This window comes from Acinonyx jubatus, chromosome A2 (genome assembly GCF_027475565.1).
Source record: "Acinonyx jubatus isolate Ajub_Pintada_27869175 chromosome A2, VMU_Ajub_asm_v1.0, whole genome shotgun sequence".
In the NCBI taxonomy this organism is placed as follows: Eukaryota; Metazoa; Chordata; class Mammalia; order Carnivora; family Felidae; genus Acinonyx; species Acinonyx jubatus.
Window position 1 is genome coordinate 101,647,673 of NC_069383.1, and position 17,234 is coordinate 101,664,906.

At 53.7% G+C, this 17,234-nt stretch overlaps 1 long non-coding RNA gene across 2 annotated transcripts; it reads right to left on the bottom strand.

Annotated features, from left to right (window-relative positions):
• Window positions 1–11,196: 11,196 nt before the first annotated feature.
• Window positions 11,197–15,959, bottom strand: LOC113595572 (uncharacterized). Of its 2 annotated transcripts, none has more exons than XR_003416099.2 (2): window positions 15,250–15,959; window positions 11,197–12,608 (listed from the first exon to the last, which is right to left on the bottom strand). It is a non-coding gene; the product is annotated as an uncharacterized LOC113595572 (long non-coding RNA). The 2 variants fall into 2 exon arrangements; XR_008296937.1 differs by lacking the exon at window positions 15,250–15,959 and adding an exon at window positions 13,556–15,243.
• Window positions 15,960–17,234: the final 1,275 nt, after the last annotated feature.

Here is a 17,234-nt window from a genome sequence, read left to right on the forward strand (position 1 = left end):
AAACTTTATTTATAAAAGCAGGAGGTGGGCTGACTTAAGCTCATGGGCCATAGTCCGCCCATCCTGGTTTTAGGGTATTTGTTTTCTTTCTTTTTTTTTTTTTTCAATATATGAAATTTACTGTCAAATTGGTTTCCATACAACACCCAGTGCTCATCCCAAAAGGTGCCCTCCTCAATACTTAGGGTATTTGTTTTCAAACCATGTCCTGAAGAAATTCCTTAGGTAGGAGAAAGAGTGAAAGGTGGTTTTTCCTGCCCACCTTGCTGCACCTCTTGGGAAATCAGAGGCTTCTTGTGTTTATGTTTCCTCTGTTTATGTACTGAGGACCCATTGACAGCTTTGTGTGCAAATGACATTCTTCGGCTGCCAACATTTTTGCAAATCAGTGACAAGGTAGTAAGTGGTGTGAATTATCAACGAATTAACTCCCTTCCAGGCTCTGAGAGGGAAGGAGTAACATTTGACGCCTCCTCAAGCCAGGTACCCTGTTGGGTCGCGTATGACGTCTCTCGTGTGTTCCTGAGCATGGCTTCTGGTGAGGGAGCCAGACCATCTGGCGCACGTATGCATCGCGCCATGACGTGTCTCTACCGTCAGCTTTGTGGCAACTGATTAGCCTGGTCGGAAAGCATCCTTTGAAATTTTCACTCAGTCATTACTGAATATCGGAGGGCACGTGGGGGAAGGTCACATGGCGTGGCCACTATGGAAAACAGTATGGCGGTTCCGCAGAAAAACTGAGGATGAAACTGCCATATGATTCAGGAGCCCCACTTCTGGATATGCGTCCACGATCATTGCAATCAGGTTCTTGAGGAGCTAGTTGTACATCCATGTGCATAGCAGCTTTATTCAGAAGAGTCACAAGGTGTAGGCTACCCCGGTGTCCGTTGGTGAATGAATGGATAAATAAAAATGTGGCAGATACAGACAGTGGAACGGGATTCAGCCTTAAAAAGGAAAGAAATTCGGACACACATTATGACACGGATGAGCCAGGAAGGCATTGTGTTCGGTGAAACGAGCCAGCCACCGAAAGACAAATACCGTGTCGTTCCACTTCTACGAGAGAGCGAATAGAACGGTGATTGGCAGGTGCTAGGGGGAGGGGGTGATGGGGAGTGATTAGTTCCTGGGGACAGAGCTTCACTTCGAGAAGAGTTCTGGACTTGCTGGGCGGGGATGGCTGCGGAACATGGTGAATGAACTTACGCCCTGGAGCTGCAGGCGTAAACACGGTCAAAATGGCAGATTTCATTTTATATGCATTTTAGCACAACTAAAACCAAAAACAACAAAAAAAGGATGACATAAGGGGGTGTCTGGGTGGCTCAGTCGGTTAAGCGTCCGGCTTCAGCTCATGTCATGGTCTCACGGTCCATGAGTTCGAGCCCCGCGTTGGGCTCTGTGCTGACAGCTCGGGGCCTGGAGCCTGCTTCGGATTCCGTGTCTCCCTCTCTCTCTCTCTCTGCCCCTCCCCTGCTCATGCTCTGTCTCTCTTTCTCTCCCCCAAATAAATAAACATTAAAGAAAAAATTACATGAAACAGCTAATAGGGATACCTGTGCTCGCCTCCATTTTACCGTCTGCCGTCCTAGCGAGGAGCCCACTCTCAGGACTTTTATATTCACACTTTGCAGTTGGCATGACTGGAAAAACCAGAGAAAGGAATTGTAGCGTCTTAGGCCGAAAGGGCCAGGAGGGTAGAAAGCGGAGGCGTGGAATCCCTGGCAAGGACAGCGAGGAACTGTCCGAAAGATGCCTCTACTGCAAACAAGGCTGGAAAGGGCGGGACGACCTTGGCCGGAGCCGAGATCCTGGAAGGCAGAGTCGAGAGCCATGGAGAGTCACCTCTGGGAAGCAGGCTTGGGCTCCAGCGAAGGAGCCATTCTGTGCCCAGCTGGATTCCAGAACTGCCAGTGGCAGCCGGTACCTTCCGGCCCTCCTTTGAGCGGAGTGTCAGCAGCGGGGTGTTAATGTCCTGGGGCTGCCATGACAGATCACAACAGAGTAGCTTAAATCAACAGCGATCTATTTTCTTACAGTTCTGGAGGCCAGGAGTCCAAAATCAAGGTAATGCCAGGGATGCCTCCAAACTTCTCGAGGTGGGTCCTACCTGGTCTTATCTGACTTCTGGGGGCCCTGGGTGCTCCTAGGGTTAGGGCAGGACTCCACTGTCCCCTTCTGCCTTCACATGGTCTTCTCAGGGTCTCTGCATCCCAAATGTCCCTCTGCCTTCCTCAGATGAGGACACCTGTCATTGGATTTAGGAACTTCTTTGATCTCATCTTCAGATCCTTAACTTACTTACACCTGCAAAGATGTTTCTCAAATAAGATCACAATTTCAGGTTCCAGGGCTTAGGAGTTGGTCACATCTTTGGTGGCAGTAGTGGGGGTCCATCATTCAACCCACTGCAAGCCGGTATCCTATTCTGGTCCCACGATGACATGTGGGTTAAATGAGGCACAGATCACTTTTTTTTTTTTTTTAGAGGGAATCTTTTTTTTTTTTTAAGTTCATTTTGAGGGAGAGAGAGAGAGGGGGAGAGAGAATCCCAAGCAGGCTCCCCATTGTCAGCGCAGAGCCTGACGTGGGGCTTGAACCCACAGACCGTGAGATCATGACCTGAGCCGAAACCAAGAGTCGGATGCTTAACGGACTGAGCCCCCCAGGCGCCCCTGAGGCATAGATCACTTTAACTTCATGAATGTTCTGGAAGAGTGCCTCGAGGAGCTGTATCCAAGGAGCTGCACGGGATGAACCTCACCCACACCTGAGTGTCACCTAGGAGATGAGATGCCCGCCCTTGAACCGCAGCCGGATGCTGTAACGGAATGACTTTGAGGATGCTCTGGGGAAAGGAAGGTGGATTTTCTCGTACAGGGAATATAAATAACTTGGGACAGAGGCACAGAAGACCAGGAGGCAGACTCCGGCCCATAACCAGCCCCTAATGCTTTCAACACTTCCCTGTGGGCAGGCAGGACCTGTGTCCCTCCCCTTGAACCTGGGTGGGCTCGTGGCTGTTCCCACAGACAAGTCGCGTGGGAGTGAGGCTCTGTGATTTCCAAGGTGAGGCCATAAAAGACTGAAGCTTCCACCTGATTTCTCTAGGACCCTCACGGTGGAGAAAGTCACCATGTTAGAAGTTCAACTAGCCCGAGACCACCACCCGGAAGATGAGGTCACTGAGAAGCCCCAGTGAGGGATTGAGGGACGGAAGCCAAGGCTCTGGTGCCTTCACCCACCTCCCCGGCCACCACCGTGGTCCAAACAGTCATCAAAGCCCAGACACCTGCCTTGGTCCCCATCTCCTTGGACCCCCGTCTCCTTCTTTCCATTCTCTGCAGCCCTCCACCCTATGTCAATCTTTGTCCACACAGCAACTGAGAGACCTCCTCAGTCTCCTGCTTGAAATCATTCTGTGCTTTCTCCTAGGACCGAGATAAAGGAGAGGGGCTCTGTTGTGGTTGTTAAGCACCTAGCCTGGCCCTTAGCTTCACCTCACGCTTCCCTTCCCTCGGGTTACCTCGGCCTCACCTCATGCTTTCACTACTGGCCCTCAACTCCATCCTCTTCAGGACCCTGGCACACACCGTTCCCTCTGCACAACACCCTTCCTTCTTGTTGCCCGGGTATCTTCCATTCAAGCTTGGGAACTTGGCTTATACATCACTTCCTCACAAGAGCTTCCCATCTTCCCAGCCTCCCCTGCCTGGTGGGGAGCTGTCACCGCGCCCGCCCCCTATCCGCTCAGCCCCCTGCACATGGCCTTGGTCCTCTGCAGACTGTAAATAATAATGGACAATAACGAATGTATACATAGGTGGAAAGATGGATAGGGGAGCAGGGCAAAGGTATTGGGTTACCGCACGTCCTTCTGCTAGAAAAATCCGCTCAAGCCATTTCCTGCTTGAAACCCTTCGATGGGTGTGATGTAGGAGTTGACGCTGAAGACAAGAGAGCACCCCTTCAACTCAAATACGTGGCCTCAAAACAGGCCTGTTTGACACGTATCAGGCTCACAAATCAGGGCAAAGCAAGCTTTGCTCTCTGCACAAAATGGCTGCGTATCTGACGTGTCGGATGGTTCCAGAAGCCGCTCGATGCTACAGTTATGACTGGGTCTCGCAACTTGTCAGTGCGTTTCAGAGGCTCAGCGAGAGGCAGGTGATGTCGGACAGCCAACAAGTAATCCCAGCCTTGAGGACCGTGCACAGGTAGGGAGATAAAAAGAACCAGATCTGTGTGCAGAGCAGAGGGCTTTAGACTCAGCGGCCTCGTCCCCGCTGGGAATTTTATTGCATATATGCCTGTATATATTTGAGCACCGAGGTTTGTTTTTTTTTTAATCACACAGCAAATCCCAGGTGTCCTTCTGGCAGGAAAAACACATTATTGCCATCTTCACAGTGAACTCAGCTCTCCGTCACCGGGAGGACAGCTGGCCGGTTATTACCAGAGACTTCCATTCCCGCCTCCCGCCGACACATACACACCGTTGTCCATTTCGGTTGCTTAATGTTTTTTACGAATTAGGGTCAGGCTAGAAATATTTAATTTGTTGTTAAATGTCTCCCTGTTTGAATGGGGGTTGGGGAGGCAGGGAGGGAAATGAAGCGTCGCCAAAAAAGGCCCGAAGACGTATCAGCCACTGCTGTGGTGTGGGCAAATCTATCCGGACACAACATTCGCTGCATCATAGGATTAAGCAAAGGAACGAAAGTGCTGGGTTGATAGGGCCTAGGGTCCCACTACGGAAGGAAAGACGCACAGACATGACCTGGGGAAAAGAGAAAGAGGCCCTTGGAGGGATGCACTGGAATGAGGGGGCCTGGCCCTGACCACATGAAGAAATCAAGAAGGAAAGGCAGTCTTGTGGTATTGATCACGTTGTCCAATCACAAGGGCTCAATCCCGGTCTCTGAGGGAAGTGCTGGGAAAAATGGCGGATTCCAGGTTGGAGCCAAGTAGGTAGAGAGAGCCCAGAAAGGGAGGAAGAGGCCATGTCCCCAGGACAAGGGGAACCAGTGTGAAGGGACCTCGGTCACCGGGGAGCCCCAGGACCATCAAAGGCAGCAATAAATTATAAACCACTGGGGGAAATGGAATTCAAAGGAGGCCATGCCAATAATAAGTGTACTGGTTGATCACCCGATGGGGGAGGCGGGAGGGTGCTCGCTCGATGCTGAAGGCCAGAAGCAAGTGCGCACAGATGCGTAATCTGTGTCGAATCACAAGGAAGTTTCAGGCGAAGCCGAAACGAGGGCGGCCCTATTAAAATAGAAGAGGGGTGAGGCCGGGAACCGGGTTCTTTGAAAGCGTCACAGTCATAAAAGACAAGGGGAAACTGGAGGAGAAAGAACCATGACCAGAAAACGCACTCCTGGACCCGGCACACTCCTGGCAGGGGCCTGCCGAAAAAGACGTCACCAGGCGAGGCGCCAGATAGGGGGGCGCAGGCCGTAGCTAAGTGTGTTGGTTTACGCACAGTGAGGTGGGTGCTGTCTGTGGCTCGGGGATGAACATCTCTCCTCCCAGGACACGCGCACTTGCAGTCGTCAGAGCCCGGATGCACGTCCCTTACTTCCAACTGCAATAAAGCAAATGAGGAAAAATGCAAGAGCGTGAATCCAGGTAAACTTGGACAAGTGCACTCTGCACCATTTGACGTTTGTGACTTCCCTTCAGACTTGAAAGCAAAGCCTCCTTGCCCCCCACCCCTTCTCCCTAAAGTCCTTCCCCTCCGATTACTGAATCACACTTTCTGGCATATGGGTGTCCACACAGTGTGGACACTGGTCTTGTGTCATGGCCAGCGGACGGTAAGGGAAAAGGATGCCCTCTGCTCGCCCTCGGAAAGGCCCAAGCCAGAGAGCATTCCCGGCTCGCAGAAAGGACCCGGATTTGGAACCACATCTTCAGCTCCCAACCGAAATCCTGTGGGTGGAATCTTGTTTAAGAAAGAGAATCTGGGGGCGCCTGGGTGACTCCGTCGGCTAAGTGTCCGACTCTTGGTTTTGGCTCAGGTCCTGATCTCACGGTTCGTGAGACTGAGCCCCGAGTCAGGCTCTGCAATGACAGCTCAGAGCTCTCTTGGGATGCTCTCTCTCCTCTTTGTCTGCCCCTCCCTTGCTCACGTGCTCTCTCTCTCAAAATAAATACAAGTGAAAGAAAGAAAGAAAGAAAGAAAGAAAGAAAGAAAAGAAAGAAAGGATAATTTCATCGACACTAAGACCCCAGAAACTGAAGAAATGCAGTGTGGATTCCATCCAAATAGGGACACGTCTGTGGGGACCCTCTGGAAGCAACGATGTTTTATCCTGAAGGATTTTATCTCCTGAGGGAGATTTCCAAGTCCTGGGGCCTCTTGAGGGCCTGGGACCCTTCTCGGGTCATTTGACTCACATCATGCAGGTGATGTGACTGAAAAAAAATTTACGCATACTCATTGGGGAAAACGTGGGAAATGAAAATTATAGAAATGCATTGAGGGGAAAAAAAATTACTCGTCTTCTTGTCATCAGGGAATAACCTGTGATAAGTCTGGTGCTTTTTCCTTTCAGCCTGTTAGCCTGAAAGAAGGGGGGAAAAGAAATCAAACGTGAGATTTAAAGTCTCCAGTGCCTTCTTGAGGCTCTTTGAATTCAACCACATGTTCCCTTCGCCGTCCTGTGTGTGGCTAAGACCCCGGAACAGCTTTGGATTCCCCCAGACAAACCTGAGCCGGGCTTTCGGAAAGGTGGCTGTGGCAAAGGCAGTTTGGAAATGAAGTCTGGGTTTGCGCACAAATCCGTTCGGAAGCAGCCAGTGCCGGGGGGAGGGGGTTGAGAAGCTGGAAGACGGGGGTGTCTGTCAAGACCAAGTAAGGCTAACTCGGCTGCTCCGTGGGGAGCTGGGGGCAGCAAAAGATTCCCCTGGTCAGGCGGGCTTGGGGACGGCAGGTGCACGGTGACACCCAGTTAGAATTCCATCCAATGCACGCATCACGCTCTGAGCTGCGCTACCCGGCCTCCCCACCTGATACCGCCCCCCCCCCCCAGCAGCGTACCCTCACAGCAGGTCCTTGCAGGACCCCAGCCCTCTGGGAAAAGAAGCCCGGTCCCACATGGGCCTCCAAAATCTCCCCCTCCCCACCCCTAGCTGTCTTAGATCTGGGAGCACCTGCATCAGCTGGTTGCTAAGGTGTGTCGGGGAGGGCAAGCCACACAGGAGCCAAGAGTACAGGAGGGGACTCCACACTTTGCTGTGTTTCTGCGGTGACATATGGGCAGGAACGGCAGTGGGGGAGGGGGCGCTGGGGCACTTTCACTGGGTGCTCAGGGAAGCAAGCCCTTTCAGAGGGTGACACTTTGGCAGCAAACAAGGCAACCGGGAAGGATGGTGTGGGAATAGGAGGACGTGCTCAGTAGATGAAGCCTTGGAGTTGGGAGGGGTTTTCTAGAATTTTCTAGAACTAACCCAGCATTGCCGGGGCCTCATGAGCAAAAGGGAGCGTGGCCGGCTTGGGCTGACAACACCATACCACAGGCCAGAGGCTCAAATAACAGACGTCAGGCTCACATGGTCTGGAGGTGAGAAGTCCCAGATCAGGGTGCCCTCGTGGCCCAGTTCTGTCTGTCGGGGGCCCTCGCTCGTCGTGTCCTCGGGAAGTGGACAGACATCTCTCTCTTCTTCTTATAAAGCCACTAATCCCATCGTGGGGCTCCACCCTCCTAACCTCATGGAACGCTAATTATCTCCCCAGCAACCCCCCCAGTCCCATCATACTGTGGGGGGGGGGGTTAGGGATCAATCTATGAATCTGGGGGGACACAATTCAGTCCAGAGCCACCCCCACCCGAGTGAGTCCGAGGGAGCAGGGCCTCTGCAAGCTTCCTGCTCTCTCTCCATGGCGTGACCTCCCTGACGTTTCTCCCACCCGTCAGGAGAGGCTCAGAGATGTGCCCAGATTCGCACGGCAGAAGTTTCCCAACATTATACCTTAAACATTTCAAAACATCGGTTTAAAAAAAAGTCACCCCCATTTTTGTGCCAACAGTGGGTGGACTTCTGAATAAGGAAGGGTTCCTGTTTTCCCACCTGACTTTTGTACCTTCGAGATGGTTTCCAAATAAAAGTTATTTTGAAAAGAGTGGTCCTGGGTGCCTGGGTGGCTCCCTCGGCTAAATGTCGACTCTTGATTTTGGCTCAGGTCATGATCTCACGGTTCGTGAGATCGAACCTCGTGTCGGGGCTCTGCACTCACTGTGCGGAGCCTGCCTGGGATCCTCTCTCTCTGCCCCTCCTCTGCTTGCTCTCTCTCCCTCAAAATGAATAAATAAACATTAAAATAAAAAGAGTGGTCTGCTTCGATCCCTGCGGCACTCAGTGTGTGTTCCAGGCTTTTCACGATGGTCCTGGGGGCCTCCCCGGGCCCTGTATCTGCCCCACATGTGGGGGCCTTCACAGCGGAACTGGGGGGGCGATCTGAACCCAGACCCCGTGAGTCCTACCCCCTCCCCCCTTGGGCTGCCTCTGTCGTCCCTCCTCGAACATCAGCTATTTGGGTTTGAAAGAAGCCTTCACGGTGTTGATCTCAGCTGCCCTGTGTCTCCAGGGGCAACCCCCGCACGCCCCCCAGTCCTACCCTGCAGAGGAAAGAAGGGCCTAGGGCCTCAAACAGGCAGGAGGAGGCAGGGAGGGCTGAGAGCAAAGCCCAGAGCAAAGGCTGGACACCGGCCAGAAGCAGCCGCGGGAGCAGCAGCAGAGGAGCGGGGCGTCTGTGCTGACTTGGGTGCCGGGTGCTGCCTGGGGAGGTCGAGGAAGCGACCTCTCTCCTGCCTGCACTCCTCTGCCCCCCCAGGAGGACGATGCCTGGGGCCAGGGCAGGACTTTATGTGAAGGAGCCATGGGACGGGACGGGGACGAGGAGAGAAGAAGGACAGCGGTAGAAGCCTTTGCAGGGTCTCCGTAGAAGTGGGGCTTAAACCCCCTGCTAACGGCCGGGTTATCTCTGCCTCTGCTGATAAAAGCTGACAGTTACTGGGAACCGCCAGCAGCCTTATGCGGGTGACGGGGACCTGAAGGCCCCGCGTTGAAATGAGGCTAAGGTCATTTCGGTAACCACTCAAGGTCACGGAGCTAAACAGGAAATGAAGTCTGGGTTGGCGCACAAATCCGTTCGATACCGAGCCCCACGTGGGCCAGGGGCCAGGTCCCTTCCTCTTCTGCCGGCCAGTGCTCAGCCCTTCTCCAGCCGGCTCTGGGGCTGCCTCGGTGGGTCTTCCATCACTCTAACGTGTTTCTCGAAGTGGGGTCCCAGGACCGGCAACGTCAGCATCACCTGGGAACTTGTCCGGAAGGCAGATTCTCAGACCTCACCTGTGGCCTACTGCCTCAGAAACCCTGTGTCCGGAAATCGGGACTGTGACAAGACCTCTGGTGGTGTTAGGGACCGAACAGTGCTCCCCACAAATTCGAATGCTTCAGTCCCAGCCCCCAACACGGCGATATTTGGTGATAGGGCCTTAGAAGAGGTGATTCAGTTAAAATGAGGTCATTTGGGTGGGCCCTGATCCAACCTGACCGGTAACCTGACAGGAAGAGGGGACTGGACACAGACACAGGGAGGGAGGACCTGGTTGGGACATGGGAAGAAGACGGCCGTCTGCACGCCCAGGAGGGAGGCCTCCAGAGGGACCAGCCCCGCCCACACCTCCATCCTGGACTCCCGTGCGTGGGAATAAATCCCTGCTGTGTAAGCCACCCAGTCCGTGGTATTTGTCACAACAGCCTGAGCTAACTGACACGGGGTGTTCTGAGAAGCTCTGGGCAAACCCGCCAAGCTGGCCCCCACCGAGGGCCTCTGCTAGAAACGCCTTCCATGGCCCCACTCCTCCTCCTCCTCACCCCTCTCCTCCTCCTCCTCTTGGGGGTCGGCACTTGATGTCTTCTCCCCAGAGGGTCCGTTCCCGAGGATCTCCCACCCCTGTCCCTGGCAGCTGTCCACCCTCCTGTGTTCACACAATGGCCTTGTGTGCCCTGGGCCAGAGTGTTTCACACTATTATTTTAAAAAAATTTTTTAATGTTTATTCATTTTTGAGAGAGAGAGAGAAAGAGACAAAGTGTGAGCGAGGGGAGGGGCAGAGAGAGAGAAGGAGACACAGAATCTGAAGCAGGATCCAGGCTACGAGCTGTGGGCACAGAGCCCGACGCGGGGGTCGAACTCAGGAACCACGAGATCGCGACCTGAGCTGAAGTCGGACACTTAACTGACTGAGCCCCTCAGGCGCCCCGCATTTCACACTATCGATCATTTTGCTTGTGTGTTATGTGCACGCTGCACCCTGGGACATTCGTCTCTCATGTCTGGTTCACACTGAATTTTCAGCGCCTACAACAGTGCCTCTGGTATACAGTAAGTGCTGCGTAACTGCTGGACAGACCGGAAGCTTCCCTCCTGCCATGATGGAGCAGCAGGCAGGGGAGGATGTGGGAGTACATTCTGAATGGCTTGTAGCCTCAGACCCTGGCTGTGACACAAGCTTTCAGGGCCCCAGGCCACAGGGTCAGAGCGGTCTCCGGAGGCGGACCCAGGGCCCAGATTACGTCCGAGCCGGTTCCCAGCTGAGAGCCTTGCACAGGGGACTCTAATACCACACAAGGTCAATGTGCTGCTGGTACAGCCAGGAAGAAAAGTCAGATGCCCTGAATTATTCCCTGTGGAGGTCTCAGCGAGTGGGGATCAGAGGTGGGTTGTGAACGAAGCCATTCCTTCCAGAAGGACCATCCCTCGGCACAAGGGCCAGGCTGTCCTGCTCTTCACCACGGCAGCGTCCACATGACACCCAAAGCGCCTTGGGCGTGTAGCCACTGCCCGACCACCAACTTACGGCTCTGGGTCCCTGAGCCACAACAGACATCGAGGGTGGGCTCAGTGGTGATGCATTTTGAGACGAATCCTCCAAGTGCAGCTCCTCTGATGTCCCCGCCCCTGCGGCCCCGTGCCTCGGCACTCGAGATGAGGACAAACGTATTGTGCAAATACGGAAGCGAAAGGTTTGGGAAGCAAGTGAAGTTTTTGGTTCCAGGCTGCTTAGCGATTACTCTATGTTGCTGTCATTTTCGGTATCTCTGGCTGGGTTGGGCCATTTTTATTTTTATTCTATTCTATTCTATTCTTCTATTTATTTTTTTAAGAAATGATATGAGAAGCATGGTTGGGGAAAGATTTATGTATTTTTTTCAAGTTCTATTTATTTATTTTGCGGGAGAGAGCGAGTGGGGAGGGGCAGAGAGAAGGGGAGAGAGATCCCACTCGGCTTCCATGCTGGCGGCACAGAGCTCCGGCGGGGCTCCCCCTCGCGAACTGTGAGATCATGACCTGAGCCGAAATCTAGAGTCAGACGCTTAAGCAACTGAGCCACCCCAGGGCCCCTGGCCATTTTTAAATGTGAGATCAGACAGATAAGCATCCAACTTCGGCTCAAGTCATGATGTCACGGTTCGTGGGTTCGAGCCCCACGTGGGGCTCTGTGCTGACGGCTCGGAGCTTGGAAGCTGCTTCGGATCCTGTGTCTCCCACTCTCTCTGCCCCTCCCCCGCTCACGCTCTGGTTCTCTCTGCCTCTCAAAAATAAAGAAACATTTGGGGCGCCTGGGTGGCTCAGTCGGTTGAGCGGCCGACTTCGGCTCAGGTCATGATCTCGCGGTCCGTGAGTTCGAGCCCCGCGTCGGGCTCTGTGCTGACAGCTCAGAGCCTGGAGCCTGTTTCAGATTCTGTGTCTCCTCTCTCTGACCCTCCCCCATTCATGCTCTGTCTCTCTCTGTCCCAAAAATAAATAAACTTTAAAAAAAAAAGAAAGAAACATTAAAATAAATGAATACATGTGACAAGAGAGACCGTTAGAATTGACTTTGGTTTTGGTTAGATTCTGGGTAATACAGACCCACACAGTAAGGACGGACTTAGGAACTTATGGGCATGTAAAACTCGCCCAACTACTATTCTTAGACTGGAGGCAGAGAGTACCGCTCCCTTTTCTGTGGGTCAGAGTATTTCTGCGTGTCCTTCCTCACCCCACACCTCACTGTCACCTGGGAACGCATCTCAACAGCTCCGAGCTCCTGCAGGACTGCTGTGGACAAGTGTGGATGGAGATGGACAGATAAGTGATGGGTTAAGAGTGGTGCCACGTAGGGGGTCAAGTCCCACAGAAGCTGCAAGGCCACGTGATGGTCAAGGTGTTCTGAATTCTTGCGAAGCGAGACTCTTCACGCAGAGAACCAGCGGGATTTTGCTTGGTGGCCGTCGTATCCCGGACGCCCTGTGTCTAACAGGGAAACGAAATGGCGTCTGTGTCCGGGCAGGACTGAGTACTCGCCGAACGGCGCTGGGAAAGTTTTAAAGCACGGAACAGGTGCATCCGTGCTGCGCACCCCTGCGTGGCTTCCGCTTTATGTTTACATCAGCGAGATGCCGGGATCGGGTGGCTGGGGAGGTGCTTCCCGGGAGGGTGCCTCTCGGAAATGGGTCTGCTGCCCCCACGGCTTCCCCAGGTTCCAGGGAAGAAGGCGACGATCCCTCCCAAGGCTTTGCCGAATTTTATGCCTGTTTAAACCTGAAAGATTAATATTAGCGATTACTATGGGCCAGGAGCTGCGCTAAACACTTTACCTATCGTGTGAGTAGGATTAGTCGGCGGTTCCCATTTCACAGACGAGGAAACTGAGGCTTAAGGAGGAGCAGTAAACTCTACAGGCTTGATTGGTTCTCCCTGCCTCCATAAAGGCAGCCCCGGGTATTTGGACTCCCCTTCCGGCTCAAAACAGTAAGAACCCTTGTGAAACGGCTGGCTAAGAGTCACTCTTCTTAGAAGCACCAAAGAGCTGGAAGGCAGGAAGGAGCCACCGGACCTAAATGGGACAGAAAGCGGGAGCCCAGGGAGGGGACCAGCGCTCAGAAACTGTTCTCAACCGGAAGGCAGGTACCGAACAAGGATCGGAACTTCAGTGTTGGAAGGTCTCATGCAGAGCAGGTACAGAAACCCACGCCAGGTGGGGGGCCTCCCCGGAGATCCTCGCAAGAAGCCGGGGATCCTCTCACCACCCCCCAAGAGTAGTGGTGAGCCAGAGGGGGCAGGCCCCCAGGGAAGCAGAGCCCGGGGTTGGCTCACTTGGCGGCCCCAGGTTATTTGGAGCCCTGGACCTGATGCAGTGTGGACGTTGGCCCAGCGTGTGGCCAAGCGCCCACGCGCCAACCCTTTCCACCAGGAGCTGCCTTCATCCTAAACCCTCCAGTATTTCAGCGGATCGTTCTGAAAACGCGATGACCAGCACACAGAGAGACCCCAGCCGGCACGGAGACCGGACACCATGAGTGAGAACCGGTCAAGGCAAGTGTCAACAGAACACGTCTGCCAAGACGGACGTGTTGGGCTTGATGAGACGGAGATTGTCCGACGAGGTCTCACGGGTGCCAGTGAGTCAAGTGGGAAAAGGGACTCAGAGAAGTTCCTGCCCCCCCAGCAGCTGGTGTAGGTGGCATCGGGCGCTGGTCTTCCCCTACCGTGGGGCCGGACGTTCGTCTTGCTACTGTCACTGGACAGATATCCAGGTGTCCACAGAACGTCTGTGACTGGCCTTCTCAGAAGCGGGGATCAGCTGCCACAGAATATTGGCAGCGATGCAAATGTGCGAAGTAGGATTACCGACATTAATGAAAGAGTGAGCACCAGGCACTGGCTAGGGGCCCAGATCACACCGGCCCTCAGAACAGGTGCTATTAAGACGGGTCACACGGTCTGAATGAGGACAGTGACCCACCCCCGGGCCGCTCAACAGCTCAGGGGCTGCCGGGGGGCAGACACGGAGGAGCCGACCCCAGACTACCCCCTCCCCCCGTCTTAACACACCCTCACTCTGCGGCCCACGGACTCTCTGCCCCACTCCCCAGGTGGGCCTGCGGTGGCCCTCAGTGCTCCCAAAGGGGGCTTCTGAGTTCTTGAGAGTTATTTATTTTATTTTTTAGATGTTTATTTATTTTGAGAGAGAGAGAGAGAGAGAGAGGGAGGGAGGGAGGGAGACAGCGAATCTCCAGCAGGCTCTGCACTGCCGACGCGGAGCCCGATGGGGGGCTCGAACTCACGAACCGTGACATCATGACCTGAGCCAAAATCAGGAGTCAGATGCTTAACAGACTGAGCCAGTCAGGAGCCCCAGCGTTCTTGAGATTTACACGTTCTTTCCTCATTTCTTTCCAGGAAGCGAGGAAGACATTCTTTCCTAGCTCATGTCAACATGACATCCTCCTTTCCCCCAATACAAAACACGCCAGAAAGTGCCAGGGAGCACCCTCGGGTCCTGTCAGGAGCTGCTGTCTATGTTGCAGGGACAGGAAAGGCAGAGGAGAGTCAGGTGGCCGGGCAGGTGGAGTTTCTCCGTCAGGCAACCATTGGGGCCTTGGCCGAGCCACACGTGCCCCCAAAACTGGTTCCCTGACCTGTAGCACTGACATCACAGTCTGTGTGTTAATTTCCTCTGCCTTTGCGACCCACGGTGACACGCAGTCTCACCTTCCGCACCTTCTGTACCTTCGGCCAACACCGCCTAGGACCTCCTGTGCCACCAGTTAGGAGACAGAGGCAGGAACTGAAATTCATTCCTGACGTTTACAGAGTCAGAGGATCCCAACACCTGATCCCTCCCTTCCAGTCCTTAGAGAAGTGGGGTTGTCCCGGAAGTGGCTTCCGAAATGTTCCCAGCTGCTGCCCCGGGTCCTCCCCCAGGTCACTGCGGAGCAGAGAGCAGCCCAGATGCCCACGGAGAGCACATCCCTCCGCAAGGACCCCCGTGCAGGCCGATCACAGGCCGTGTGCGGTCTCCCTCCGGGCAAGGCTCTTCTGCCCTGTGCTAATCCGCCCCGACTCACTCCTGCACAATCTTTCCTGCTGTTCATCTCCACTGATGCAACAATTTACTGGAACATAGGGACGGAATGTTCCAAAAGAATTGCCCAAGTGTCTGTCTGCTTTGGACGACGCTTTATTTATGTTATCTGTGAAGGCGAGTGGCACAGCTCTCCCACACCCTGGGAGTCCAGACAGCCCCGAGCGTGCCGGGCGCAGGGATGGGGGGCGGGGGGAGAGCAAAGAAACTCTGTGCCCGTTGCCAGCAGGTGAGCCTGGGAAAAGGGATTCGGTGGAAACCGGGGGTTCCCTTCATGCCCAACCTCAAACCGCTCCCTCCCTGCAAGTTTCCTACTGCCGGAAGTCCTCTGGTGTCGCGGACTAGCTTGAGTTTCCCAGCGCCCGTGGGTAGCGTCCTCTGTCTCCATGCAACATCGTGGTACATTGTGGGAAGCCGGCCGTGTCATTTTCCTCCGCCACCACAGCGTTTTTCTTTTTACAAGAATCAAACCACCCGTCTGCCTCCTAGTTCTTAAAAGTGTTTGTTGTTGTTTTTCACACGCAGCCAGGGAAGGATGTGTCTGCCAAGCAAGCGTAGCGGTAATTGAAACGTGACGGCAGCTATCGCCAAGAACTCCTCCCACACCCGGTCAAGGGCGGCATGAGGTGTCACGGTCGCGGGCAGGGGTCCGCCCGTGCTCCCACCGGGCAGGTGTCCGCGTCTGCGTGGGCGATCCCAATGCCGGGACCCACAGCCAGGTGTGGGTTTCGAACGGGAGCCCTTGAACGAGCGCGTGACTGGTCATTGCTTCACAGAGCCCTTTTTAAATGGTGAAAGTCTGCGCCGAGCTTGGGGGATTATCAAAGTGCAAACAAGAGGAAAGAGCTCAGGGGCTGGGGAGGGCTTTGTTCAGCTGGTGCCTTCTCAGGCGGTCTGGGCTGCGGGGACCTGGAGAGTCCTTGGCAGGAGCGGATGAAAAGGTGGCGGTGCCCCAGGCCCCCCAAGCACCTTCCAGCCTCCGGAAGGACAGGGTGACCCCCTGGACCGAGAGCCCCTTGGCGAAAGAGGACTTCACCCACTGCTTGGTAGCGCCTCTGCTCTCCAAGAGACAAGTGGGAGGTGAGGTGTCCCCATAGTACAGATGGAAACACAGCGAGTGTGGACGCTGCCCGCAGCTGTCCCCTGGGTTAGAAGGAAAGCTGGAAACGTCCCCAGGCGACCCAACCGCAAAGCCTCCTAGTGAGGACACTGATGGTGTCTCCTGCTCCTGCCCAGGGGGCCGACTTTTCCACCTCCGGAAAAGGGCGACTGGCCATCAGAGGCGACTGCCTAACTGGAAAAAATCGTTTGCCGTGATGATAGAGATTCTAAGTAGTCACGTCAAGGAATAAGTTCATACGGAGAATTAGGGTTTTGCAGACTCTCTTTTTAGTAGATTTTTCTGGAAAAATTAAGCAGGAGAGACTTTGACGAGGATGTCCCCCGCTCTGTCTCCGTCTGCCCTGCAACGACGCAGAACTTGGTAAAGGGACAGAAGCTATAGAGACAGTTCAGGAAATGGATGTGGGACGGGTGTCTCTCGTCAGGGCAGTGGCCATATAGTTCGCTGACAAGATAACAGAGTTAAACTTTTCCATATGCACCGTGTTTAAAAACCACTTCTACCTGGTTTTATTCATCGTTTGGATTCTTTTTTTTAATTATTTTTTTAATGTTTATTTATTTTTGAGAGAGAGAGAGAGAGAGGGTACAAGCGGGGGAAGTGAGAGGGAGGGAGACACGGGATCCAAAGCAGGCTCCAGGCTCAGAGAGCCTGACGCGGGGCTCGAACCCACGAACCATAAGATCGTGACCTGAGCCGAAGTCGGGACGCTCAACCGACTGAGCCACCCAGGCGCCCCCTTTAAGACTGTATTTTTTGATCAACATTGAAAATCAATCATTATTGATTACTTCTTCTACCCTTCAAGCACACATTTTTCCTTTTCCTTCTGCCCTGGGTCCCAAAGTCCTCGTTGAAACTGCCTGAAATTTTAGTGCCCACATTTTTCTACGTTATGCCTTATTTTCTCTAAGAATATATATATATATATATATATATATATATATATATATATTTTAATAATTTTGTATCAATGTTGCTAAAATTTTAGAAAAGGAAAAAAAAAAAAAAAAAACAGCTCTGGGTAGTTTGAGCTGATGCTACCAGGCAGCTCCCGTGATGTTTAGAAGGATGGAGAATGGGCTTGGAGCCACTTCCAAGCACAGTTTCCTCACTGCTTCTAGGTCTTTATGTCTCACCCTTGACGGTCCAATTCCCATCAGGAATACCTAGAGAG